Source organism: Pristiophorus japonicus, chromosome 19 (assembly GCF_044704955.1).
Source record: "Pristiophorus japonicus isolate sPriJap1 chromosome 19, sPriJap1.hap1, whole genome shotgun sequence".
Taxonomy (NCBI): domain Eukaryota; kingdom Metazoa; phylum Chordata; class Chondrichthyes; family Pristiophoridae; genus Pristiophorus; species Pristiophorus japonicus.
The window spans coordinates 4784779-4803535 of NC_091995.1; positions in this window are offsets into that span (position 1 = coordinate 4784779).

Sequence of the window (18757 nt, forward strand, 5' to 3'; positions counted from 1 at the left end):
GCCATGCTGTTGTTGAATGGCGGAGCAGGCTCGAGGGGCTAGATGGCCTACTCCTGTTCCTAAATCTTATGTTCTTACGTTCTTATCATCATTCAGTCTCTCTCTCTCCCCCTATCCCTGATCATTCAGTCTCTCTCTCTCTCTGTCCCTGATCATTCAGTCTCTTTCTCCCCCTGTTGCTGATCATTCAGTCTCTCTCTCTCTCCCCCCCGCAGTCCCTGATCATTCAGTCTCTCTCTCTCTCTCCCCCCCGCAGTCCCTGATCATTCAGTCTCTCTCTCTCTGTCTCCACCTGTCTTTGATCATTCACTCTCTCTCTCCCCATGTCCCTGATCATTCAGTCTCTCTCTCAATATCTCCCCCTGTCCCTAATCATTCAGTCTCTCTCTCTCTCTCTCCCCCTGTCTCTGATCATTCAGTCTCTCTCTCTCTCTATCCCCCTTTCCCTGATCATTCCATCTCTCTCTCTCTCTCTCTCTCCCCCTGTCCCTGATCATTCAGTCTCTCTCTCTCTCTCTCCCCCTGACCCTGATCATTCAGTCTCTCTCTCTCTCTCTCTTTCCCCCTGTCCCTGATCATTCAGTGCCTTTCTCTCTCTCTCCCCATTCACTGATCATTCAGTCTCTCTCTCTCTCTCGCCCCCTGTCCCTGATCATTCAGTCTCTCTCACTCTGTCTCCCCCTGACCCTGATCATTCAGTCGCTCTCTCTCTCTCTCACCCTGCACCTGATCATTCAGCCTCTCTCTCCCCCTGTTCCTCATCAGTCAGTCTATCGCTCTCTCTCTCTCTCTCCCTGTCCCTGATCATTCAGTCTCTCTCTCTCCCCCTCTGTCCCTGCTCATTCAGTCTCTCTCTCTCTCTCTCTCTCCCCCTGTCCCTGATCATTCAGTCTCTCTCTCTCTCTCACTGCACTGTACACTATTACTGCTCCATGCACTATAACTGCACTGTACACTGTTAGTGCTCCGTGCAGTTTAATGCACTGTACACTATTACTGCTACATGCATTTTACTGCTCCATGCACTATTAGTACACTGTACACTTTTACTGCACCGTGCACTTTTACTGCACCATGCACTATTTCTGCTCCATGCACTATTACTGCACTGTAAACTATGACTGCTCCATGCACTATTACTGCTCCATGCACTGTTACTGCACTGTATATTATTACTGCGCATTGCACTATTACTGCTCCATGCACTATTACTGCACTGTACACTATTACTGCTCTGTGCACTATTACTGCACCATGCAGTATCACTACTCCATGCACTATTACTGATCCATGCACTATTACTGCACTGTACACTATTACTGCACTGTACACTATTACTGCACCATGCACTATTACTGCTCCATGCACTATTACTGCACTGTAAACTATGACTGCTCCGTGCACTATTACTGCTCCATGCACTATTACTGCACTGTATACTATTACTGCACTGTACACTATCACTGCTCCATGCACTATTACTGCACTGTACACTATTACTGCTCCATGCACTATTACTGCTCCATGCACTATCACTGCACTGCACACTATTACTGCACTGTACACTATTACTGCACCATGCACTATTACTGCTCCATGCACTATTACTGCACTGTAAACTATGACTGCTCCGTGCACTATTACTGCTCCATGCACTATTACTGCACTGTATACTATTACTGCACTGTACACTATCACTGCTCCATGCACTATTCCTGCACTGTACACTATTACTGCTCCATGCACTATTACTGCTCCATGCACTATTACTGCACTGTACACTCTTACTGCACTGTACACTATTACTGCTCCATGCACTATTACTGCACTGTACACTGTTACTGCTCCATGCAGTTTAATGCACTGTACACTATTACTGTACTGTACACTATTACCACACCATGCACTATTACTGCACCATACACGATTACTGCACTGTACAGTATTACTGCTCCATGCACTATTACTGCTCCATGCACGATTACTGCTCCATGCACTATGACTGCACTATGCACTATTACTGCTCCGTGCACTATTACTGCTTCATGCACTATTATTGCTCCATGTATTATTACTGCACTGTACACTATTACTGCACTGTAGACTATTACTGCACTGTACACTATTATTGGTCCATGCACTATTACTGCACTGTACACTATTACTGCTCCATGCACTATTACTGCACTGTACACAATTAATGCACTGTACACTATTACTGCTGCATGCACTATTACTGCACCATGCAGTATCACTGCTCCATGCACTAGTAATGCACGGTACACTATTACTGATCCATGCACTATTACTGCACTGTACACTATTGCTGCTCCATGCACTATTGCTGCACTGTGCACTATTACTGCACTGTACACTATTACTGTGCCTTGCACTATTACTGCACTGTAAACTATTACTGCTCCATGCACTATTACTGCACCGTACACTATTACTGCACCATGCACTATTACTGCTCCATGCACTATTACTGCACTGTACACTATTACTGCTCCATGCACTATTACTGCTCCATGCACTATTACTGCACTGTACACTATTACTGCACTATACACTATTACTGCTCCATGCACTATTACTGCACTGTACACTATTACTGCTCCATGCATTATTGCTGCTCCATGCACTATTACTGCACTGTACATTGTTACTGCACTGTACACTATTACTGCTCCATGCACTATTACTGCACTGTACACTATTACTGCTCCGTGCAGTTTAATGCACTGTACACTATTACTGCTACATGCATTTTACTGCTCCGTGCACTATTAGTGCACTGTACACTTTTACTGCACCGTGCACTTTTACTGCACCATGCACTATTACTGCACTGTAAACTATGACTGCTCCATGCACTATTACTGCTTCATGCACGATTACTGCACACTGCACTATTACTGCACTGTACACTATTACTGCAATGTACACTATTACTGCACTGTACATTATTACTGCTCCATGCACTATTACTGCACTGTACACTATCACTGCACTGTACACTATTACTGCACTGTATACTATCACTGCACTGTACACTATTACTGCACTGTACACTATTACTGCACTATATACTATTACTGTTCCATGCACTATTGCTGCATTGTACACTATTACTGCTTCTGCCACTATATTACTTCCCATCCCCCTGCCATATTAGTTTAACCACTCCCCAACAGCACAAGCAAACACTTCTCCTAGGACATTGGTTCCGGTTCTGCCCAGGTGCGGCCCGTTCAGTTTGTACTGCTCCCACGTCGCCCAGAACCAGTTCCAATGTCCCAGGAATTTGAATCCCTCCCTCCTGCACCACTCCTCAAGCCACGTATTCATCTGCGCTATCCTGCAATTGCTACTCTGACTAGCACGTGGCACTGGTAGTATTACTACCTTTGAGGTGCTGCTTTTTAATTTGACTCCTAGCGGCTAATGTGAATGTGTTATTTTAACTTTCCCCCAGCTCCAGCCTCTCTGACTCTGGATCCGAACACAGCCCATTCTGCGCTCATCCTGTCAAAGGACCGAACCAGTGTGAGACTCGGTAACAAACGGCAGCGGCTGCATGATACACCGGAGAGGTTCGATTGGTGGCCATGTGTCCTAGGATCAGAGGGATTCACATCAGGGAGACACTACTGGGAGGTAGAGGTGGGAAACAAGACACGGTGGGTTGTTGGAGTGGCCCGAGAATCTGCCGGGAGAAAAGGGAAAATTGAACCCGAGACCGGATACTGCACTGTGTGGCTGAGACCCGGAAGAGGCTATTTTGCCCTCAACCCCCCATCATTGACCCCCCTCACCCCGAATGTGGAGCCCTGGAAGATCGGTGTGTACCTGGACTATGAGGGCGGACAGGTGTCATTTTACAATGCAGACAACATGTCCCATCTCCACACTTTCACCCACACTTTCACTGAGAGAATCTTTCCCATCTTCAATCCCGGATGGAATAACGACGGGAAAAACTATGCATCACTGACAATCTGCGGGGTTAAAGGTCACTAACAGGCCCATCCCATAATTTCACCCTGCCTCCTGCCAGCTGCAAACTGATGGACATCGGTCTCAGTCACAGCTGGTACGGATGGTCCAAATGTCCCAAATGTAACCTGAGGTTAGGGTGGCTACAACCGAGTGACAATGTGTTGTTGGTGAGATTTGTTTGTTTTATCGGTGCAGTGGAACAAACTCTTGGCAACTGTTATGTCTTTAATACTCCTATGAATGACTCCACGAGGTCCAGTATTGTACTTGAGCTGTTGTGACCTTAGTTCCATTTATTATAACTCCAGAGTGAGGCACAAGCATAGTGGGCAGCCTTTTATACTGGGCCCTGCACAGCTATGCTGGTGGCCCTCAGGTCTCCCACCGCAGTGCCCTCTGTTGGCACACCTTTTGTGACTATATAGTTGGTATACATCGTTTACATACATGACATCACTTCCCCCCAAGTCTTTAATGCAAATTGACTCGTACATTGACGGTGACCTGGGCCTGCTCTTCCTGGTTGACCATTAGAGGTTCGCTTCTAGCTTGGGTGGGTTGGTAGTGAGATTTGTTGCCAGTGGAGGTCCCAATGGTTTCTGGTTGTGAGTCCATGAATACTCTATTCTCCCCCCAACACAGAGATCATGTTAATGGCTCATTACATGCAAGTTGCCTTCAAGTTCATCACATGGGTTTTACATTTACATCTTGGTACAGTTGTGTTTCTTTTTATGTGGTATATTTACATGATCAGTACAGGTATATCAGTACAGGTTCACAAGGACAGTCTAGTTCCAGCACGGCCGGATAAGATCTAGGTCGTCTGGTGGTGGCGCAGTGCCCCATGCTAGTGGGTCTGTGGGCGAGGTGAGCTCATTTTGCTCGAGTTGCCAAAGCTCAGGGCTCTTGCCATGTTGGTCAGGCCCGAAGACAGCTGATGTGTCTGTGACCTCCCTGTCCTTTTCGTTTGCACAGTGTCGCTGCTGCTCCCTGGGAAGCGGTCTGAGCGAGTGAGCGTTTCGTCTAAGCAACAGTGGGGCTGCCTCGTCTTATCTTGCAGTTCGCAGGGGACAGATGACTCCCTTTCCTTGAGGGCACCGTTGTGAGCACTCTCCAGTTTGGGATCCTGGCTGGTCCAGGTCCCGTTCAGAGGAGCCATTGCAGGTGACCCTTCGCTCTTGGGCATTTCAATGGTGGCGAGTGAGTTTCCACCCGGGTGGTAGGCGACGGTAGCCGACTTTGAGCATAGGCGCAGTTTATTGTTTCTGGCCCGTGGCGGTTCATGCCATCGGGTGCCTGCAATGTTAAACCGATCCGAGGCAGGGTATCACTACTGGGGCCTCTGCTCTCCGGGGATCATTTACTCTGCGGCTTGTCTACTTCTGTCAGCTGTGGGGACACTTTATGATACATCGTTCTGGTCCTGGGGACGCAGGCTATAGCATTAGGTAGCTCGCTGGACCTGTATACGACCGTTAGGTGTTTGCCCGCTACATTGGCTGATTGCAATTTGAACCCGACATCGCTCAACAACATTTTGCTCATTACAGCTGGATTTTTACATTGGTTACCAATTTCAAGCAGCTCATTCAAAAATGGGGGGTTTCTGGCCTCCTTTAAATGGCCTTACTAGTTTTACCCTAATCATCTTCCTTGCATGGAACCACGTGTCATTGCTCCATTAGCGCTGCACCTCGTGGTTTGGATGCCATCTTTTCCCTGTCCATGATGTCGATTGCCGTGATCTTCTTTCCCAGGGATTCTGCCACTGAAGCTGGGAAGGTGCGCTCGGATCCAATCTTCCTCCCCAGGGATTCTGCCACTGAAAGCGGGAAGGTGCGCTCAGATCCAACCTTCCTCCCCAGGGATTCTGCCACTGAAGCTGGGAAGGCGCGCTCAGATCCAATCTTCCTCCCCAGGAGTTCTGCCACTGAAAGCGGGAAGGTGCGCTCGGATCCAATCTTCCTCCCCAGGAGTTCTGCCACTGAAAGCGGGAAGGTGCGCTCAGATCCAACCTTCCTCCCCAGGAGTTCTGCCACTGAAGCTGGGAAGGCGAGCTCGGATCAAACCTTCCTCCCCAGGAGTTCTGCCACTGAAGCTGGGAAGGCGCGCTCGGATCCAACCTTCCTCCCCAGGAGTTCTGCCACTGAAAGCGGGAAGGTGCGTTCTGGTCGTCTTGGCCGGATAATCACCACGCAGTCGTGATGAGCAGTCTGTGTCTGCGTCGGGGACTGCGCGGATCTGCTCTCTGGTGTCTGGTCCAACAGAAGGTGGGGGCTTGCTCTGCCTCTGAGCACGGGGGACATCGATTGCTGGAGGGATGAAGTCTTCCCAGTTCCAATGAATCTTCCCCATCCATCTTCTTCCAAGTAGCGTTAGTCCATCACCTGAAACAATCCACAATGGTAAATTGTGCACCGCCCCATGACAGGATATCGTTACATCCACACTACCAACAACTGATATCAGTTCCTTGGTGTAGGTGCACAGCTTTAACTAGCTTGGGTCGTTCAGCTTGATCATTCCATAGCCTCTCAAAGGCTTCCTGGCTCATTAGTGACTGACTCGTCCCCGTGTCCACTTCCATGAAGACTGGAACGCCATTTATCTCAACTGCCATTATCATTGGAGGACAATCTGTGGTGCAGGTATATATGCCATACACTTTGTACTGTGACTGAGCTGCCTCAGTAGCCATCTCCTCGTAATCTGTGCTGGATTCACAGATATCTGCTGACTCCTCTTCCATGTGGTGAGTCACAGCTCTGTTGCACATTCGCTGAAGGTGGCCCTTTGTGCTGCAGCCTTTGCACACATAGTCTCTGAACCAACACTGATGAGCCCTGTGATTCCCTCCGCAAAACCAGCATGGTGCTACTCGACTTACATTCTATTTACAGTACTTGCCAGGTGTGAGTCCTGAGAGTGAGTCATCATATGCTTGGAGCTGCAGCTTGAGGTCATGAACACCTGGTTGATGCTGATGGCCTTCTGCAGAGTGACGGTGGTTTCGGCAGACAGTAGACTGTGAAGAAGGGCCTCATGACCGATGCCAATTACGAAGACATCCCACAATGCAGCGGCGAGAGATGCGCCGAATTCACACAGTCCTGCCAGCCTCCTGAGTCGGCAGCGTGCTTCACGATTTCCTCGCCCTCGGGGCGGTGGTGTGTATAAAATTGCTGCCTGGCCGTGAGGATGCTCTCCTTCAGTTTGAGTTGGTACCGAATTAGCACTTTCAGCTCCTCGTATGACTTGGTCATTGTTTTCTCTGGTGCAAGCAAGTCCCTGACGAGGCCGTAGACCGTGGGCCCACAACTGGTCAACAGGATAGCCCTGCGCTTATCTGCCAGCGTGGCCAGATCATTGCCTACCAGGTCGTTTGCTACAAAATATTGGTTGAGCCGCTCCGTAAAGACTTCCCAATCTTCACCCTCTGAGACCTTTTTTAATGCACCAACGTTAGTCATTTTTGTATGAAAGTTCGTAATCTCGTCGCCATTTGTTATGTCTTTTATACTCTTACGAATGAATCCACGAGGTCTAGTATTGTTCTTGAGTTGTTGTGACCTTAGTCTTATTTATTGTAACTCCAGAGTGAGGCATAAGCATGGTGGGCAGCCTTTTATCCTGGACCCTGCACACCTATGTAGGTGACCCTCAGGTCTCCCAACGCAGTGCCCTCTGGTGGCACACGTTATGTGACTATACAGTTAGTATACATGGTCTACATACATGACAGGAACTGCTCCAAACAATCCTGTCAAATTAAATAAAAACCTCAAGAATATCGAGATTCATGTGGGGGCATTGGAAACAGTTTCTGTTAATTTACTCTATCATGATTTTAAAATATCTCTATCAAATCTCCTCTTAACCTTCTCTGCTCTAACAAGAACAGCCCCAGCTTTGCCAGTCTATCCACATAACTCTAACCCCCCACCCCTACCCCTGGAATCATTTTAGTAAATCTCTTCTCTACCTTCTCCAAAGCCTTCAAGGCCTTCGTAAAGTCTGGTGCACAGAATTGGACACAATGCTCCAGCTGGAACCGAAATAATGGTTATACAGGTTTTATATTTATCCCTCAACCAGCATTAGTACAACAATGTCAGTTTGCTGTTTGTGGGAGCTTGCTGTACAAGAATCGGCTGTCGCGTTTCCTGCATTACAACAGTGACTACACTTCAAAAGTACTTCATTGGCTATAAAGCACTTTGGGCACCCTGAGGCTGTGAAAGGCGCTATATAAATGCAAGTCTTTCTTTCATATTCACAACAATATTTTAAAATTGCAACTGTGTTTGAGTGATTGTTGAGCTGGCATTAAATGTTGTATCTTGCAGAGCTTAATAGGAAGCAAAGTATATCATTGTAACCAAGTATTGAAACTGTTTGATAAATTGTAAAGTGCTGTCTCCTTGTACCCTGCACACAGAAATAAAAGTATCTGCTCCACCTGTCTGCACCATGTCTAAATCAGAAGGTAGTGTCAGAATTGCCAAGCACTGCTTGGTGTGTTCACTGAGACACACAGACCAGGAAGGTTCCAGGCTGGATTGCTGGTGAGACACACTATCTGAACCAGAGTGACAGTGGAGGGGCAAGATGGGCCTGAGCATACCCGGGTTCGGGGTGGGCAAGGATCTGCCAGGGGTTTGTTTCTTCCGCTGTCTGGTGACGTGACATTGGGTGGATCTTTGCTAAGAATTGGGTCCGGTTTGTTTTCCAGAGTTCATTACACTCACTTTCTCGGCTGACACAGGAACAGGAGGAGACCATTCAGCCCTTCGAGCCTCTTCCACCATTCAGTTAGATATTGGTTGATCTGCATCTTAACTCCATTTGACTTAGGTATAAAGGGCAACATTTCAAAGTTTGCAGATGACACAAAACTCAGCCATGTAGTAAACAGTGAGGAGGATAGTAACAGACTTCAGGAGGACTTAGACAGACTGATACAATGGGCAGACACATGGCAGATATAATTCAACAGAGTGTAATGTGGTGCATTTCGGTAGGAAGAATGGGGAGAGGAAATATAAAATAAATGGTACAATTGTAAAGTGGGTGCAGGAAGAGAGAGAACCGAGGGTTTCGGTACACAAAGCTTTGAAGATGGGAGGACAAGTTGAGATGGCTGCTAAATTATATACAGAATCCTTAGCTTTATAAAGTACACAAGCAAGCAAGTTATGCTGAACCTTCCTAAATGACATTAAATGGGATTACATAGGATATATGGCATAGAAACAGGCCATTCTGGCGTGATTTCATAGAGTTATTCAAAATCATGAAGGTTTTTATACAGTAAATAAGGAGAAAGTGTTCCAATGGCAGAAGTGTTGACAACCAGAGAACAAAATTTCAAGGTAATTGTCAAAATAACCAGCGGCGACATGTGGATCAATCTATTAAACATGAGGTTAGCGTTTGGAATGCACTGCCTGATAGGGTGGTGGATACAGATTCGATAGTAGCCCTCAAAAGTGAATTGGTAATACTTGAAGGCATTTTACCGCCTTAAAACCAGGACAACCAGGTCCAATTTCCAGCCCATTCACAAGCATAGGGTCAACTTCCACATCAACCATATAAAACCCTCCACCAACACCATCAATTCTTTCCTGCAGTACTGATAGTCTACCACGAGGAGGCAGGGGTGCACTTTGTAACAATTAAAGACTTGCGCTCATATAGTGCCTCAACCCAGTCCGGAAACTTACTGCACCCACAATGCGTTACTCACAAGTCGTCATTATGCCACTTGAGGCAGATGCGGCCCTGGTTTAACATCTCACCTCTGCCGGTTAGCAGACTGAGCTAGTAGTGGTAAACTGGAAATTGGAGCGGGTTATTCAGCGCCACGAGTCTTTTCCACCTTTCAATTAGACCATGGCCGATCTGTAGCTGAACTCCAGTTACCCACCTTATCTCCATATCACTTGATACCCTAGAAAGCTCCAATTGCCCCAGCATCCACAGCATTTGAGGAGAGTTCCAGATTCCTACTACCTTTTGTGTGAAAAAGTGTTTCCTGCTGTAATTTTGAAGATGATGCTTATTCTAGATATGGATAAAGAGCTGACTACTGTCCAGGAAGAGGTACAGTGGGGCGTTGGTGAATATCTCTTCAAGTTTGCATCTCTCCAGGTCAGAGTTTTGGATCAAAGATAATGGTGGGGATGGAGGATAAATTTGCGAGTTGCCACGCTCAGCTGCCGGTAAAGGATGATAGCATCGAGAGTGAGGTACAGCAATGTCGCCCCAATATTTTGACCCATACCCACTACCAGTGAGACTGTGCTCCAGGACAGGGGTCATGCAATATATCGCCCTTGGTCTGTCTGCATATTTCTCTCGAGTTGCCTCTCCATCTTTCACACACAAGCTGCACCCTGATATATTTCAGAGTAAATTATAGAATCATACAACACAGAAGGGGACCATTCGGCCCATCCTGCCTGTGGTAGCTCTTTGAAAGAGCTATTCAATTTGTCCCACTCCTTGCTCTTTATCCATAGCGTTGCATTTTTTTCCTTTCCAAGTATATATCCAATTCCCTTTTGAAAATGACTATTGAATCTGATTCAACCACCATCTCAGGCAGTGCATTCCAGACCATAACAACTCGCTGCGTGAAAACAATTCTCCTCCTCTCCCCTCTGGTTCTATTATCAATGACCTTCAATCTGTGAGCCCGTTTACCGACTCTCCTGTCAGTGGTGATGTTAAAACATGACTCGCCACTGGAGAAAGGCAGTGGCTCTGTCCTGGCTGCAAAGCATCCTACATAAATCCACTGTAAAATCCAAACAGGATTACCAGCAGCTTCCTCCTGCTCCTGCCAGACAACAGTGAAACATGGAATTCTGCCCATTATCACATCGCCTTTTGTGGGATCTTGCTGTGCGCATATTGCGTGCGCATAAAGCAAAAGACAGAAAGGAGATGAGGAAAAGTGTAGGGCAGAGAAACCCAAGGCAAAGAACAAAAAGGGCCACTGTACAGCAAAATTCTAAAAGGACAAAGGGTGTTAATAAAACAAGCCTGAAGGCTTTGTGTCTTAATGCAAGGAGTATCCGCAATAAGGTGGATGAATTAATTGTGCAAATAGATGTTAACAAATATGATGTGATTGGGATTACGGAGACGTGGCTCCAGGATGATCAGGGCTGGGAACTCAACATTCAGGGGTATTCAACATTCAGGAAGGATAGAATAAAAGGAAAAGGAGGTGGGGTAGCATTGCTGGTTAAAGAGGAGATTAATGCAATAGTTAGGAAAGACATTAGCTTGGATGATGTGGAATCTATATGGGTAGAGCTGCAGAACACCAAAGGGCAAAAAACGTTAGTAGGAGTTGTGTACAGACCTCCAAACAGTAGTAGGGATGTTGGGGAGGGCATCAAACAGGAAATTAGGGGTGCATGCAATAAAGGTGTAGCAGTTATAATGGGTGACTTTAATATGCACATAGATTGGGCTAGCCAAACTGGAAGCAATACGGTGGAGGAGGATTTCCTGGAGTGCATAAGGGATGGTTTTCTAGACCAATATGTTGAGGAACCAACTAGGGGGGAGGCCATCTTAGACTGGGTGTTGTGTAATGAGAGAGGATTAATTAGCAATCTCATTGTGCGAGGCCCCTTGGGGAAGAGTGACCATAATATGGTGGAATTCTGCATTAGGATGGAGAATGAAACAGTAATTTCAGAGACCATGGTCCAGAACTTAAAGAAGGGTAACTTTGAAGGTATGAGGCGTGAATTGGCTAGGATAGATTGGCGAATGATACTTAGGGGGTTGACTGTGGATGGGCAATGGCAGACATTTAGAGACCGCATGGATGAAGTACAACAATTGTACATTCCTGTCTGGCGTAAAAATAAAAAGGGGAAGGTGGCTCAACCGTGGCTATCTAGGGAAATCAGGGATAGTATTAAAGCCAAGGAAGTGGCATACAAATTGGCCAGAAATAGCAGCGAACCTGGGGACTGGGAGAAATTTAGAACTCAGCAGAGGAGGACAAAGGGTTTGATTAGGACAGGGAAAATGGAGTACGAGAAGAAGCTTGCAGGGAACATTAAGGCGGATTGCAAAAGTTTCTATAGGTATGTAAAGAGAAAAAGGTTGGTGAAGACAAACGTAGGTCCCCTGCAGTCAGAATCAGGGGAAGTCATAACGGGGAACAAAGAAATGGCGGATCAATTGAACAAGTACTTTGGTTCGGTATTCACTAAGGAGGATACAAACAACCTTCCGGATATAAAAGGGGTCAGAGGGTCTAGTAAGGAAGAGGAACTGAGGGAAATCTTTATTAGTCGGGAAATTGTGTTGGGGAAATTGATGGGATTGAAGGCCGATAAATCCCCAGGGCCTGATGGCCTGCATCCTAGAGTACTTAAGGAGGTGGCCTTGGAAATAGCGGATGCATTGACAGTCATTTTCCAACATTCCATTGAATCTGGATCAGTTCCTATGGAGTGGAGGGTAGCCAATGTAACCCCACTTTTTAAAAAAGGAGGGAGAGAGAAAACAGGGAATTATAGACCGGTCAGCCTGACCTCAGTAGTGGGTAAAATGATGGAATCAATTATTAAGGATGTCATAGCAGTGCATCTGGAAAATGGTGACATGATAGGTCGAAGTCAGCATGGATTTGTGAAAGGGAAATCATGCTTGACAAATCTTCTGGAATTTTTTGAGGATGTTTCCAGTAAAGTGGACAAAGGAGAACCAGTTGATGTGGTATATTTGGACTTTCAGAAGGCTTTCGACAAGGTCCCACACAAGAGATTAATGTGCAAAGTTAAAGCACATGGGATTGGGGGTAGTGTGCTGACGTGGATTGAGAACTGGTTGTCAGACAGGAAGCAAAGAGTAGGAGTAAACGGGTACTTTTCAGAATGGCAGGCAGTGACTAGTGGAGTGCCGCAAGGTTCTGTGCTGGGGCCCCAGCTGTTTACATTGTACATTAATGATTTAGACGAGGGGATTAAATGCAGTATCTCCAAATTTGCGGATGATACTAAGTTGGGTGGCAGTGTGAGCTGCGAGGAGGATGCTATTAGGCTGCAGAGTGACTTGGATAGGTTAGGTGAGTGGGCAAATGCATGGCAGATGAAGTATAATGTGGATAAATGTGAGGTTATCCACTTTGGTGGTAAAAACAGAGAGACAGACTATTATCTGAATGGTGACAGATTAGGAAAAGGGAAGGTGCAACGAGACCTGGGTGTCATGGTACATCAGTCATTGAAGGTTGGCATGCAGGTACAGCAGGCGGTTAAGAAAGCAAATGGCATGTTGGCCTTCATAGCGAGGGGATTTGAATACAGGGGCAGGGAGGTGTTGCTACAGTTGTACAGGGCCTTGGTGAGGCCACACCTGGAGTATTGTGTACAGTTTTGGTCCCCTAACTTGAGGAAGGACATTCTTGCTATTGAGGGAGTGCAGCGAAGGTTCACCAGACTGATTCCCGGGATGGCGGGACTGACCTATCAAGAAAGATTGGATCAATTGGGCTTGTATTCACTGGAGTTCAGAAGAATGAGAGGGGACCTCATAGAAACGTTTAAAATTCTGACGGGTTTAGACAGGTTAGATGCAGAAAGAATGTTCCCAATGTTGGGGAGGTCCAGAACCAGGGGTCACAGTCTGAGGATAAGGGGTAAGCCATTTAGGACCGAGATGAGGAGAAACTTCTTCACCCAGAGAGTGGTGAACCTGTGGAATTCTCTACCACAGAAAGTAGTTGAGGCCAATTCACTAAATATATTCAAAAGGGAGTTAGATGAAGTCCTTACTACTCGGGGGATCAAGGGTTATGGCGAGAAAGCAGGAAGGGGGTACTGAAGTTTCATGTTCAGCCATGAACTCATTGAATGGCGGTGCAGGCTAGAAGGGCTGAATGGCCTGCTCCTGCACCTATTTTCTATGTTTCTATGTTTACTGTGTAACAGTGACTGCACTTAAAAGCGCCTGGGGGCGTCCTGCGATCGGGAAAGGCGCTGTATATCAATACAGGTTCTTTCGTTCTTGTTTTTCAATTCACTGGGAAACTTTGGGGGAAAGTCCTGGACTACAACTCCCAGAACACACTGCGAATGCGGCGCCTGCGCAGTTCCACCGAACCACCTCTTCCCATCACAACCGAGTAAATTACTGTCTCCCTGATGCGCACGCACGCGGTGATCCAGCAGGCTACAAACATCAGTAACAAGAACTTTAGGCTGATTCCCCTCTCTCACCCAGGGACAGTGAAGTCACTTGTAGCAGCCACACCACTAACCCGGCTGATAACAGCGAGCAGCGGAGACCAGGGATTGAACCTGGGGCCTGCCTGGTCAATATGGATCTGAACCTCAGTGGACAAACTTGCCGAGTCTTTGTGGTTAAGAGTAGTTTAACACGCTTGTAAAAGTAAAGTACGACAATATAATAACATTTAATGTCAATTACAAATAACTGTTTGCTGGTTTACATGTACAGTCAAGGCATAAAACAACCGGACTCAGTAACAGATGGCTTCTGGCTGCTTATGTCTGAAAGCTTTAATACTCTGTTACAACTTTATGATTTAGGTGTTCTCTTTCGGTTGGTTAACTGTAGTTCCCGAAAGGAAATGTTTCTCCTGACTATCTAGAATCTGTCACTGTTGTTCCATTTTCTCCTCATAGCAAGGCACGTCTGGAGCAAAAACAGCTACCTGACTTGCAGTGATATACAGACTCAATTAAATGTATTCTCGTCCTAGGCTACTGAACTAATGTTTACTCGCAAATGAACACACCACAGGTTTACAGACTGAAATAACTGATAAATTTTTGTTCAAAATAAATAGTGGTATAAGACACCTGTGAAGTGGCTTGGGACGTTTTACTATTTTAAAGACGCTATATAAATACAAGTTTTTGTTATTGTTGAGGCCCTCAATGTGACAAAGACTAACGGTGTGATTTATATAAAAATATTTGTCACGATAAAGTTACTAATGGCTCAGTAGCATTTGGTAAGATTACCTGTGGATGCCATATGTAAACCAGTGTAGGTTAGCTTCAAATCCCTGGGCTGGACCTCCCACCCTCCCTCTGGCAATTAATGGGCAAAGCTTGGCATGACCTCACACTTTCCAACATTATACTCCATCTGCCAATTTTTTGGCCACTCACTTAGCCTGTCTATGTCCTTTTGCAGATTTTTTGTGTCCTCCTCACACATTGCTTTTCCTCCCACCATTGTGTCGTCAGCAAACGTGGCTACGTTACACTCGATCCCTTCATCCAAGTCGTTAATATAGATTGTAAATAGTTAGGGTCCCAGCACTGATCCCTGTGGCACCCCACTAGTTACTGATTGCCAACCTGAGAATGAACCATTTATCCTGACTCTCTGTTTTCTGTTAGTTAGCCAATCCTCTATTTAGGCTATTATCCCCAACCCCGTGAAATTTTCTCTTCTGCAGCAACCTTTTATGTGGTATCTGGTCAAATGCCTTCTGGAAGTCCAAATACACCACATCCACTGGCTCCCCTTTATCCAACCTGTTCGTTACATCCTCAAAGAATTCCAGCAAATTTGTCAAACATGACTTCCCCTTCATAAATCCATGCTGACTCTGCCTGACCGAATTTTGCTTTTCCAAATGTCCTGCTACTGCTTCTTTAATAATGGACTCCAACATTTTCCCAACCACAGATGTTAGGCTAACTGGTCTATAGTTTCCTGCTTTTTGACTGCCTCCTTTTTTAAATAGGGCCGTTACATTTGTAGTTTTCCAATCGGCTGGGACCTCCTCAGAATCCAATGAGTTTTGGTAAATTACAACCAATGCATCCACTTTCCCTACCGCTACTTCTCTTAAGACCCGAGGATGCAAGCTATCAGGTTCAGGGGATTTATCCGCCATTAATCCCATTATCTTATTGAGTACCTCCTCCTTAGTGATTGTAATTGTGTTAAGTTCCTCCCCTCCCCACCTCCCACCTTCCCCCGCCCCCCCCCACCCCCACCCCCCTTAACCCCTTGAACATCCACTGTTGGATATTTTTATTGTTCTTTACCATAAAAACTAATACAAAATATTTGTTCAGACTTTCTGCCATCTCCAAGTTCCCCATCAATTCCATGTTCTCGTCCTCTAAGGGACCAACGTTTACTTTTTGGTAAAGAAAGACCCAATGTGCATTTATAGAGCAGCAGAAGAACATAATAAGAACATAAGAAATAGGAACAGGAGTAGGTCATACGGCCCCTCGAGTCTGCTCCACCATTCAATAAGATCATGTCTGATCTGATCATGGATTCAGCTCCACTTCCCTGCCCGCTCCCCATAACCCCTTATCCACTATCGTTTAAGAAACTGTCTATTTCTGTCTTAAATGTATTCAATGTCCCAACTTGCACAGCTCTCTGAGGCAGTGAATTCCATAGATTTACAATGATCTGAGAGAAGAAATTTCTCCTCATCTCAGTTTTAAAAGGGCGGCCCCTTATTCTGAGATCATGCCCTCTAGTTCTAGTCTCCCCCATCAGTGGAAACATCCTCTCTGCTTCCACCTTGTCAAAACCCCTATACATTTCGATAAGATCACCTCTCATTCTTCAGAATTCCAATGAATAGAGGCCGACGTACTCAACATTTCCTCATAAGTCAACCCCCTCAGAGAAACATAGAAACATAGAAAATAGTGCAGGAGTAGGCCATTCAGCCCTTCAAGCCTGCACCACCATTCAATAAGATCGTGGCTGATCATTCACCTCAGTACCCCTTTCCTGCTTTCTCTCCATATCCATTGATCCCTTTAGCCGTAAGGGCCATATCTAACTCTCCCTTGAATATATCCAATGAACTGCCATCAACAACTCTGTGCGGTAGAGAATTCCACAGGTTAAGAAATCTCTGAGTGAAGAAATTTCTCCACATCTCAGTCCTAAATGGCTTACCCCTTATCCTTCGACTGTGTCTCGATTGAGGAGATCTTCAAAGTGCTCCTTCCATCGGGACCTGACAGCTTCCATGTCCTTTATGAGTGTTTCCCCATTCTTGGCCAGGAGTGGGGTGGGGCCTTGGGAGTTTGGACAGTCGGTAGCCTTGACTGCAGCGAAGCAACCTCGCATATCGTGGCTGGTGGCTAGTTGTTGTATCTTCTGTGCTTTCTCCATCCACCAGCCCGTCACTGTCGCACAGCACTGCCCTCCAATCATCAAGACCCACGGCGCAGCCCTGGACAACGTGGATCATTTCCCATATCTCGGGAGCCTCTTGTCAACAGGGGCAGACATTGATGTGGCGACTCAGCATCGCCTCCAGTGCACCAGCGCAGCCTTCGACCGTCTGAGGAAAAGAGTGTTTGAAGACCAGGTCCTCAAATCTACCACCAAACTCATGGTCTACAAGGCTGTAGCAATACCCGCCCTCCTGTATGAATCTGAGGCATGGACGATGTATAGAAGGCACCTCAAGTCGCTGGAGATATATCACCAACGATGTCTCCGCAAGATCCTGCAAATCCCCTGAGAGAATAGGCGCACCAATATCAGTGTCCGCGACTAGGCTAACGTCCCCATTACTGAAGCACTGACCACACATGATCAGCTTCGCTGGGCAGGCCACATAGTATGCATGCCAGATACGAGATTCCCTAAGCAAATGCTTTATGCGGAGCTCCTTCATGGTAAACGAACCAAAGGAGGACAGTGGAAACGTCATAAGGACACCCTCAAAGCCTCCCTGGTAAAGTGCGACATCACCACTGACACCTGGGAGACCTTGGCCGCAGACCGCCCGAGATGGACAAAGTGCATCCGAGAGGCCGTTGAGCTCTTCCAGTCTCAACCCAAAGAGCATGAAGAGGCAAAGCGCAGGCAGCAGATGGAGCGCATGGCAAACCAGCCCCACCGACCCCTTCCCTCGACGAATGTCTGTCCCACCTGTAACAGGGTCTGTGACTCTCGTATCGGACTGTTCGGCCATCAAAGAACTCAGTTTGGGAGTGGAAGGAAGTCCTCCTCGATTCCAAGAGACTGCCTATGATGATGAGACTGTGTCCCCTGGTTCTGGACTTCCCCAACATCGGGAACATTCTTCCTGCATCTAACATGTCCAGTCCCGTCAGAATTTTATATGTTGCTATGAGATCCGCTCTCATCCTTCTAAACTCCAGTGAATACAAGCCCCGTCGATCCAGTCTCTCCTCATATGTCAGTCCTGCCATCCCGGGAATCAGTCTGGTGAACCTTCGCTGCACTCCCCGAATAGCAAGATCGTCCTTCCTCAGATTAGGAGACCAAAACTGAACACAATATTCCAGATGAGGCCTCACCAAGGCCCTGTACAACTGCAGTAAGACCTCCCTGCTCCTATACTCAAATCCCCTAGCTCTGAAGTCCAACATACCATTTGCCTTCTTCACCACTTGCTGCACCTGCATGACAACTTTCAATGACTGATGTCATCTCCGGAATCAACCGAGTGAACCTTCTCTGAACTCCCTCCAAAACAAGTATATCCTTTCGTAAATATGGAAACCAAAACCGCACGCAGTATTCCAGGAGTGGCCTCACTATTACCCTGTATAGCTGTAGCAAGACTTCCCTGCTTTTATACTTGATCCCTTTTGCAATAAAGGCCAAGATGCCATTGACCTTGCTGATCATTTGCTGTTCCTGCATACTATCCTGTTGTGTTTCATGCACAAGTACCCCCAGGTCCCGCTGTATTGCAGCACTTTGCTATCTTTCTCCATTT